This window comes from Aegilops tauschii, chromosome 3 (assembly GCF_002575655.3).
Source record: "Aegilops tauschii subsp. strangulata cultivar AL8/78 chromosome 3, Aet v6.0, whole genome shotgun sequence".
In the NCBI taxonomy this organism is placed as follows: domain Eukaryota; kingdom Viridiplantae; phylum Streptophyta; class Magnoliopsida; order Poales; family Poaceae; genus Aegilops; species Aegilops tauschii.
The window spans coordinates 326,297,150-326,307,879 of NC_053037.3; the positions used below are offsets into that span (position 1 = coordinate 326,297,150).

A 10,730-nucleotide genomic window follows, 5' to 3' on the forward strand; every position below is an offset into this window, starting at 1 on the left:
ATACATTGGAGACGTATCAATTTCCTACGTTCTCCTAATTTTTTATAGATTTTTTGGAGTTACAAAAGTATTCTAAGTTTTCAGATTACTACAGACTGTTCTGTTTTTGACAGATTCTGTTTTGTTTGCATTGTGTGCTTATTTTGATGAACCTATAGATTGTATTGGAGGGTATAAGGCATGAAAAGTTAGAATACAATAGATTAATGCAAAAATAAAATATTAATGGGTTTGCAATAGTACTTAGAGTAGTGATTTGCTTTGTTATACTAACGGATCTCACGAAGGTTTTGTTGAGTTTTGTGTGATTGAAGTTTTCAAGTTTTGGGTGAGATCACGACGGATGAAGGAATAAGGAGTGAAAAGAGCCTAAGCTTGGGGATGCCCCGGAAGGCATCCCCTCTTTCTTCTAACGACCTTCGGTTTTTTACTTGGAGCAATATTTTTATTCGTCACATATCATGAGTTTTGCTTGGAGCGTCTTCTATTATATGAGTCTTTGCTTGTTTTGATTTTTATTTTGTGTCAAGTATTCTTGCTGAACACGCCTATTTGGGAGAGCCAAAATTATGCTATGATTTGTTAGAATTGCTCTCTATGCTTCACTTCAAAAAAATGAGCTATGGAATTGCTCTAGTGCTTCACTTATATCTTTTTGAGCACGGTGTGCTTTATTATTTTTGAAGAAATTGCTCTCATGCTTCACCTAGATTTATTTGAGAGTTAGTAAATTTGAAGAAATTCTCTCATGCTTCACTTATATTATTTTGAGAGACGAAAATTTTTATGCTCATGTTCTTCACTTAGATTTGTTTGAGCTTATCAAAAGCAACATATGAAATTAGTCCCAAAGTGAGAGGGATATAATAAAAACTTTCATGAAGATCATTGGACAAAATAAACTTGATTCTTTGTAATAGTTTTGCGATATGATGATAGTGATGTGTGAGTCATGTTGGTGAGTAATTATGCCTTAGTAAGAATATTGGTGTTAAGGTTTGTGATTCCCTATGCAAGCACGAAAGTCAATAGTTATGCAATTAAATTACATCCTACTTATGGTGCATTATTCGGTGTTAGTTATGCTTAATCTTGCTTATGTGAGTTTTTGTTTCTTGGTTGGTTACTTCTCAATCTTTTTGCTAGCCTCCACTTGTACTAAGTAGAGATACTACTTTGCATCCAAAATCTTTAAACCAGGTTTTGCCATATGAGTTCCCCATACCTACCTATATGTGGTATTCCTGTGCCGTTGTAAGCAAATTTGTATGTGCCATCTCTAATTTTCAAAATATATTTCATTTTTGTGTGTCCGTACCGCTCATGAAGCGGCAGGGGGTGGCCAATATTTTCCATGATAGATGTGTTATTCTCAAGATGAGTGTTTATTCACTTGTCATTGCACGAGAGTGCGGTGGTAATAGGGATGCCCAGTCCCGAAATGAAAAAGAAAATTACTTTATGTTGTCAAATAATAAATTCCTTGGAAAGTGTTGGTATGGAAGGCACTCGTGGATACGACTAGCCATGCATTGCGAAAGAATGGTGGAAAAAGAATAAAATTTATTTTCTGTTTGGAACCGCCTATAATATATCTAGCATGGAAAGTGTAGGGAATTACTCGGCCATTTTTGTTGACGAGAAAAGTATGCCTCTCACAAAAAATTATCTCTCAATTTTTGCTTTGAGCTCTGGCACCTCTACAAATCCCTACTTCCCTCTGCGAAGGGCCTATCTATTTACTTTATGCAATTTTTTTATTTGAGTCTCCATCTTCTCTTATAAAGCACCAACTAAGGGGCACTATGATCATACTTGAGCATTGGATGTATCTAATATGCGAGTGTGTTTCATGAATGGATCAATAATTCAGCATGATGGGCTAGGGGGTAACTTTTTTAGTGTTGAAATTTTGAAAGAGATGTTTGCTTGTTGATATGCTTGAGTATTGAAATCTTCATGTCAAAACTAGACTATTGCTTTCAACCATATAAAAGTCGAAATGTCCACACTACAAAAGAAAAGAATATGTGATGAAAAATTCTGTTTTCATCATTTATGTACTCGAGGACGAGTAGGAATTAAGCTTGGGATGCTGATACGTCTCCAATGTATCTATACTTTTTTTTCTTGTTCCATGTTGTTATATTATCATTCTCGGATGATTTACAATCATTTTATAGCAACTTTATATCATTTTTTGCGACTAACCTATTGACATAGTGCCCAGTGCCAGTTGCTGTTTTTTGCTTGTCTTTTACTTCGCAAAATATCAGTACCAAATGGAGTCCAAACACAGCGAAACTTTTGGAGAATTTTTTTGGACCAGAAGACACAACATGGGCCAAAGAAGTACCAGAGGGGAGGCCCGAGGTGGGAACAACCAACCAGGGCGCGCCAGGAGGCCCAGGCGTGCCCAGGGGAGTTGTTCCCCCCTCGGTGACCTCCCGCACCGCCTCTTCACCCTATAAATTGCCAAATATTCCAGAAACCCTAGGGGAGTCGACGAAACACAATTCCAGCCGCCGCAATTTCTAGAACCACGAGATCCAATCTAGACACCATCATGGAGGGGTTCACCATCCTCATTGGTGCCTCTCCGATGATGCGTGAGTAGTTCATCATAGACCTATGGGTCCGTAGTCAATAGCTAGATGGCTTCCTATCTCTCTTTTGATTCTCAATACAATGGTCTCTTGGAGATCTATTTGATGTAACTCTTTTTTTGCGGTGTGTTTGTTGCGATCCGATGAACTTTGAGTTTATGATCAGATCTATATCCATGAATATATTTGAGTCTTCTTTTGATCTCTTATATGCATGATTATTTATAGCCTCGTATTTCTTCTTCGAATCTTTGGTTTAGTTAGGCCAACTACATTGATTTTTATTGCCATGGGAAGAGGTGCTTTGTGATGGGTTCGATCGCGAGGTGTTCTTTCCCAGTGATAGAAAGGGGCAGCAAGACACGCATGTATCGTTGCTATTAAGGATAACAAGATGGGGGCTATTCCTACATAGATCTCGTCTACATCATGCCATTGTTCTTATTGCATTATTCTGTTTCTCCATGAACTTGATACACTAGATGCATGTTGGATAGCGGTCGATGTGTGGAGTAATAGTAGTAGATGCATGCATGAGTTGGTCTACTAACCTTGTACGTGATGCCTATATATTGATCATTGCCTTGGATATCGTCATAATTATTCGAGCTTCTATCAATTGCCCAGCAGTAATATGTTTACCCACCGTGTGCTATTTTCTCGAGAGAAGCCACTAGTGAAATCTATGCCCCTGGTCTATTCTTTATCATATTTGCTTTCCGGTCTATTATTTGCCACTTTTATTTTCAGATCTATTATTCCAAAAACCCAAAAATTCCTTGCTGCACTTTTTTGCTATTTATTTTATTCTGCGTTTTATCGAGATCTATTTATCCAATCTACACAATTTTTATCGCGTCAACTTGACAATCTCTGGCGTTGTTACTCGAAAAAGGGATTGACAACCCCTTATAAGCGTCAGGTTGCAAGTGTTTGTTCTTTGTGTGTAGGTACCGTTTACATAGTGTTGCTTGGTTCTCCTACTGGATTGATATCTTGGTTTCAAAACTGAGGGAAATACCTACCGTAGCTGTGCTGCATCGTTGATGACCCACAAGTATAGGGGATCAATTGTAGCTATTTTTGATAAGTAAGAGTGTCGAACCCAACAAGGAGCAGAAGAAAATGACAAGTGGTATTCAACAAGGTAATGTCTGCAAGTGCTAAAATTGTAAGTAACAGAGTAGTTTGATAGCAAGATAATTTGTAATGAGCAAATAACGATAATAGTAGCAAGAGTGCAGCAAGGTAGCCCAATCCTTTTGAGGCAAAGGACAGGCCAAAATGGTCTCTTTTGATAAGCAAAGCATTCTTGAGGGTACATGGGATTTTCATCTAGTCACTTTCACCATGTTGGTTTGATTCATGTCGGTACTTTGATAATTTGATATGTGGGTGGACCGGTGCTTAGGTGATGTTCTTACTTGAACAAACCTCCTACTTATGGTTAACCCTCCCGCAAGCATCCACAATTATGAGAAAAGTATTAGGAATAAATTCTAACCATAGCATTAAACTTTTGGATCCAATCGGTCCCTTACGGAATAGCGCATAAACTGAGGTTTAAGCTTCTGTCACTCTCGCAACCCATCATCTAATTACTACTCCATAATGCATTCCCTTAGGGCCAAATATGGTGAAGTTTCATGTAGTCGACATTCACATGACACCACTAATGGAATCACAACATACATACTATCAAAATATCGAACACATATCAAGTTCACATGATTACTTGCAATATGATTTCTCCAGTGACCTCAAGAACAAAAGTAACTACTCACAAATGATAATCATGCTCAAGATCAGAGGGGTATTAAATAGCATATTGGATCTGAACATATAATCTTTCACCAAATAAATCATATAGTAATCAACTACAAGATGTAATCAACACTACTAGTCACCCACTAGCACCAATCTATAGTTCCAGTGACAAGATTGAACACAAGAGATGAACTACGGTTTGAGATGAGATCGTGCTGTTGAAGATGTTGATGGAGATTGCCCTCCCCAAGATGGGAGAGTTGTTGGTGATGATGAGGACGATGATTTCCCCCTCCGGGAGGGAAGTTCCCCCGGCGGAATCGCTCCGCCGGAGGGCAAAAGTGCTCCTGGCCAAGTTTCGCCTCGAGACGGTGGCGCTCCATCCCGAAAGTCCTCTCCTTTTTTTTATTGGTCAAAATGACTTATATACCAGAAGATGGGCACCAGAGGTTGGCCTGGGTGAGCACAACCCACCAGGGCGCGCTTGGGCTCCCTGGCATGCCCAGGTGGGTTGCGCCCACCTGGTGGGCTCCCTCTGGTACTTATTTGCTCCAATATTCTTCATATATTCCATAAAAATTCTCCGTGAAGTTTCAGCTTGTTTGGAATTGTGTAGAATAGGTAGCCTGACGTAGCTTTTCCAGGTCTAGATTTCCAACAGCCGGAATTCTCCCTCTTTGTGTATACCTTGCATATTATGAGAGAAAAGGCATTAGAATAACTCCAAAAAGCATTATTATGGATAAAAACATCATAAATAACAGTAGGAAAACATGATGCAAAACGGACATATCAACTCCCCCAAGCTTAGACCTTGCTTGTCCTCAAGCGAAAACCGAAATGGAAAAACATGTTGATAACCCACAAGTAGGGATCGCAAAAGTTTTCGAGGGTAGAGTATTCAACCCAAAATTATAGATTTGACACAAGGTGTGGCACCCCGGCTCAGAGAAACCGGAACGCCCCGTATTCCAGTCCAGAGATCGAGGAGAAGTCTTCTGGAATACGGCACTGCTTAGCATAGAACAAATCAGCTCTTTATTGCAGGCTATATTGGGTACAAGGGGATTACATCGGCACGGCGACACTACGCCTGCCACGGTTGCTCCATGCAAGCAGCAGAACAACACGATGCAGCAGAATAACTACTGGCAGCGGAACAACGACGACGGTGATGAACTCCACTCCGCATGGACTCTGGCTGGAACGCTTATCCTAGCTCGCAAACAAGGGATCCACGACAAACAAGCAATCAAATCCGGCATGACCTGCAAACTGGCATGACACGCCAGGTCAGTACATGAATGTACTTGCAAGCTCACAGCAACCAAATCAATCAAGACAAACAATAGCATGGCAATTACAGATTATTAAGCAATGATGAACACGATACTATCGGAACAACATGGCATGTATAACATAATACAGCTAGAACAATACGAACATGGCATAAACATATGAACATAATGAGACTAGCATGCAACATGATGAAACTATCATGCACCAACTTACTCTGCTCGGGTTACATCGTAACCATCACATGCATCACTTACCATCACGGACATCACACGATCATCTCAGGATCCAATCAAGCTTGCTATTAACACTACCATAGTAATCATTTATGACCACAAGGAGCTTGACCATTACCCTTGACTTTCGCATAACATCCCAAATATCAAACAAGTTGGTAATCACGATACCACAATGATCCTCTCTTGATCACATAAATATCAACCAACTTCTTTCATCATCGAACCAGGGTTGTTATTAAGCACATCATTAGTATTACTGTTGACCCATAGTGTGACTGACACGAACTGGGCCACTATCCGTGGGCGCGGCTATCGAGAGATTTAACACACACACTCTATAGAGGTTAGCACACTGTACCCACACCACGGAACCCATGGCCTCGCACTCCCATTCGGGTGGACCAACGGCATTCCGACAAAACCTTCCTACTGCCATGACACTCTCACGGCCACTCCGACCAACTCCCCTTTGGGCTAAGTCCTGGGTGGCCCCGTGCCTACCAAAGGCACCAACGGCCACCATCGTGGCAAAACGGTCCCAAACGGGGACAAGGATCCTTACAAAAACAATGGGCACACAAGGCTTATGCCGTCCTACCTGGCCAAGGTAGCGCCCGCGCATAACCTTCCCTCGCGGGAGGCACCGGCGAGAGGCATGACAAGAGACCAAGTTAGGACCCCCCCCATAGGGTAAACGTGGTTGCACTGGTCAGCTCGATATGGTGGCACCATGACTCAGCCAATAGTTGTTCAAGTTCAATTTAATCCGGTTAAACTTGAATGCAATATGTTGAGTCATGATAAAATAACCTGATGCAACTACAATGCATGAACCTGATATCAACATAAGCATGGGGGTGCATCCCAATCAACGAGCATGACAACAACATTTAACCATTTATCCAGATGAGCATGGCATACTGACGAGCATGGATATCACAACTAGAACACTACCCATAGCATAACATTACCACTAGAATCAACAATAAATACCATGCAATAACATAACGATAAAACTACCATGCAAGTATTTAATCAACTGTATGCAAAGGAACATGCATAACAACGGTACTCGAAACAGACGATAGTCAGGCACCGAAGACCATCACCAACATGTACTACTACCAAACATTGCCAATATTAAAGTAATACTAGCATGAAGAACATAATAACAGAGTGCAAGAAAACATAGCATGACGGTAAACACCGATCCATAAGCATAACCAAAATACCGACCGCAGAAACAAAACAAACAGACAATTATTAAAGATTCAAGTTGAAAACCAATGCTTATGCATGGATATCATGTAAATGGTGGTTGTGGCTTGCCTGGGGATGAAGAAGGCTCCGGGGAGAAGTGCGGAACGACCGCGGAAAGAATCACCGAAAAGGGTACTCTCTCGGAGGGGGCTGATTAGGGGCAAGGGCAAAATGGTCATTTTCAGAATGTTGAAACATAGTGATAATGGTTCCAACAGAACGGGTTTGACGAGACGAAGAAGTGGGCGTTGGATTCACCTCAATCGGAGTTACGGTTGCGGAGTTATGAGGTGTAGAAGAAGAAGGACTAATCTGTGAATATTTTCATCACCAACGGGTCACTGGGAGGAAAAACTAAAAGCGCCTTCAGGCAGATTACGCCTTCTGCAAAAGAAAACGTATTCTCAGCCGAAGAACAACAGACTAAGTTGCCTCCAAAGGAAAACGTATACCATGGAATACGCTTTCAGAAGAGAAAAGCGGAAAGACGGAAACGTGCCTCCACTTATCCACGTCGCAAGGCGCTGGGCAACTCGCGCGTGGGTCCCAGGCGCAGGGGGAGGGGGCACGGGCGCTCGTCCCCTTGCTCCCGCTCGCCCTGTTCCTCGCGTGAAGCAGAGGCAGAGCAGGGGAGGGGCGGCGAGGGGGCCTGCCTGCTCCGGCCGTCTCCGGCCCGGCCGAGGCCACCGGCGGGACCGCAGCGGAAAACCGCACCCATCCAGAGGGAGTACGGCCGCCGGGGAGCCGCGGGGAGGAGGGGAGGGGCGGCGCCATGGAGAGCACAGGAAGCTTTGGTCGACGGGGTTCTTCGGCGATGCGGCCGCTCCGGCGAGGGGGAAAGTGGGTGGGGCGGCTCAGCGGAACGAGGGGGAGCCAGTGGACGTGGAGGGGATGCTAGAGGACGCTCGGCTTGGCCGGGGCAGCTCGACTCCGGAGATGGCCGAGACGGCAATGGCGAAACAAGGAGGGGGCCGAGGACTCCGGTGGTCGAGGAGGAAAGAGGAGAGGCTTGGGAGCTTCGGGAGGTGTCGAGGGTCCTTATATAGGCCGCGGGAGGGGTTCGGGCGTGCTCTAGAGAGCTCTAGCTCGATGCCAATGGAGGTCAGGGGCGCGTTGTGGCATGGGCGCGGCGATGGCGACTAAACCATGGCGAGTCCGGACTGGGCATTGATCCAGGAGGATGCAGACGAGCACGGGCGAGCTAGAGGACATGATGTGGACGCGAGAGGCAGAGGGGAGCGGACGAACACAGCGCCGCGGTTTGGCAGAGCGCGAGATTTGGCCTGTCCGACCCGTGGTCACCGCGTGAGCTGGCTCAACCGGCGCGTTCTGGCCGGGCCGACCATGTCTAGTAGAATGACCTTAGTTCCCTGAGTCCAAAGGCGGTAACCAATCGGTCCAGGGGCAAAGAAGAGAAAAGCAGGAGGTTCCAAACTAGCTGAACAACAAGGTGTTTGATGCCTTCTGCAGAAGATTGGTCGGGAGGCTTAGACTGAGATTTGACTGGGGTTGATCACTCACTAAGGTGAGTAAGATGACAAGGTTTTAGCGCATACTGAGGGGTTTAGCTAGTACTTGTAGTGCAAAGTGCCATACTGACCAGAATAGCAAACTTTGAAGTATCACTCACATACTAGCTTGGATTAAGCTGAAATTTGGAAAGGCTAGATGATTTGGGCATATGAGAGTGCCATAAAAATTTCATGCCATTTTGTCAAGCCAAAATAGTACTTCCTTCATAGCTATGGTCTCTGCCCATAAAAAATTTCAGACATTATGGAGCAAGATAAAATATACTTGCTTCACTAACTGAAATTTTGGAAAGAAACAAAGATTTGAAGCTGCGCTCACAGGGATGTAGAGCATGAGCTCAAATCTTGTGGAGAGCTTTTATTTGATGATATGAAAGACCATGCAAAAATTCAAATTAATTGGATTAACCTAGCTAGTACTTCCTTCACAACCAATTCCCTGAGACAGGAACTTTGAAAATTTGCTCAGGAATATTTACTAGGCAAATTAAGTTGAAATTTTTCATGAGGCAATTATTTGGACAGGAAAAAGTGTCCAAAAGGTTTGGGGTAAATTAGGCAAAGATAAATGGCACTTGCTTCACAATCTGCCATTCAGGACAGAATAGAAAAAGAATTATTTGAGGATGATGGGAAATATGGCGAGTGAAATATTTTGCCATATTTGAGAAATATATGACTCCAAACAATTTATGAGAATTATTTGGGGATTTTAGGAGTGATGGAAATATAGGTTGCTTCACAACCTAGGGCAAATTGAGTTATTCCTTTAATAGAAAGGAATATCCCCAATAAAAAGAATATTGGGATTTGGGCTAGGATGAAAATGGAAAGGTCTAGGGAAGGATTTGGGTATGACAAGCCACTCTGGAAGCAAATAAGAGTTCATCTTCTTCAGTTTCCAGACCACATAGCCACGGAAAAAGAAATCTCAGGCAAAAACCTCAGAAAATCAAAAGAAAAAGAAAGGGCCAAAAATTAGGCTATTACACAAGGGGAGCCAAAGAATATTTGAAGGTATTAGCAGCTGAGTTGTCAATTCAACCACACCTGGAGATTAATTATCTGCAGCAAGTAATCAGTAGCAAAGTAATGTGATAGTTTTGATAGTAGTGACAGCAGCAATGGTAACGGTAACAGTGATAGCAGTAATTTTGTAGCAAGTGTAACAGTGATAATAGCAGTAGTAACTTAGCAAGAACAATATAAGATAAATTCGTAGGCATTGGATCGGTGACTTGTTGGATGATATTCATCATGAGACAGTTATAACCAAGGGCGATACGGCACTAGCTCCAGTTCGTCAATATAATGTAGGCATGTATTCCGTAAATAGTCATGCGTGCTTATGGAAAGAACTTGCATCACATCTTTTGTCCTACCCTCCCGTGGCAGTGGGGTCCTATTGGAAACTAAGGGATATTAAGGCCTCCTTTTAATAGAGAACCGGAACAAAGCATTAACACATAGTGAATACATGAACTCCTCAAACTACGGTCATCGCCGGGAGTGGTCCCGACTATTGTCACTCCGGAGTTGCCGGACCATAACACGTAGTAGGTGACTATAACATGCAAGATTGGATCTAGAACATGGATATAATTATGATAACATAAACGGTTCAGATCTGAGTTCATGGCACCCGGACCAAAAGTGACAAGCATTAAGCATGGCAAAGTCATCGCAACAACAATCTTAGAACATAGTGGATACTAGGGATCAAGCCCTAATAAAACTAACTCGATTACATGATGAATATCATCCAACTCCTCACCGACCAGCGAGCCTACGAAGGAATTACTCACTCCTGGTGGGGAGCATCATGGAATTGGCGATGGAGAAGGGTTGGTGATGATGAAGAACGAAGATCCCCCTCTCCGGAGCCCCAAACAGACTCCAGATCTGGCCTCCCGATGAAGAACAGGAGGTGACGGCGGCTCCATCTCGTGGATCACGATAATTCTTTCTCCCTGATTTTTTCTGGAAAAATAGGATTTTATAGTGTTGGTTTCAGGGTCTGCGGGGCCACC

General features: G+C 43.2%; 1 long non-coding RNA gene across 1 annotated transcript; it reads right to left on the reverse strand.

Moving 5' to 3' along the window:
• Positions 1 to 4,443: 4,443 nt before the first annotated feature.
• On the reverse strand, positions 4,444 to 8,319 carry LOC141042399 (uncharacterized). Its single transcript, XR_012204983.1, has 3 exons — positions 7,668 to 8,319; positions 7,427 to 7,552; positions 4,444 to 7,318 (listed from the first exon to the last, which is right to left on the reverse strand). It is a non-coding gene; the product is annotated as an uncharacterized lncRNA (long non-coding RNA).
• Between the last annotated feature and the right edge of the window lie 2,411 nt (positions 8,320 to 10,730).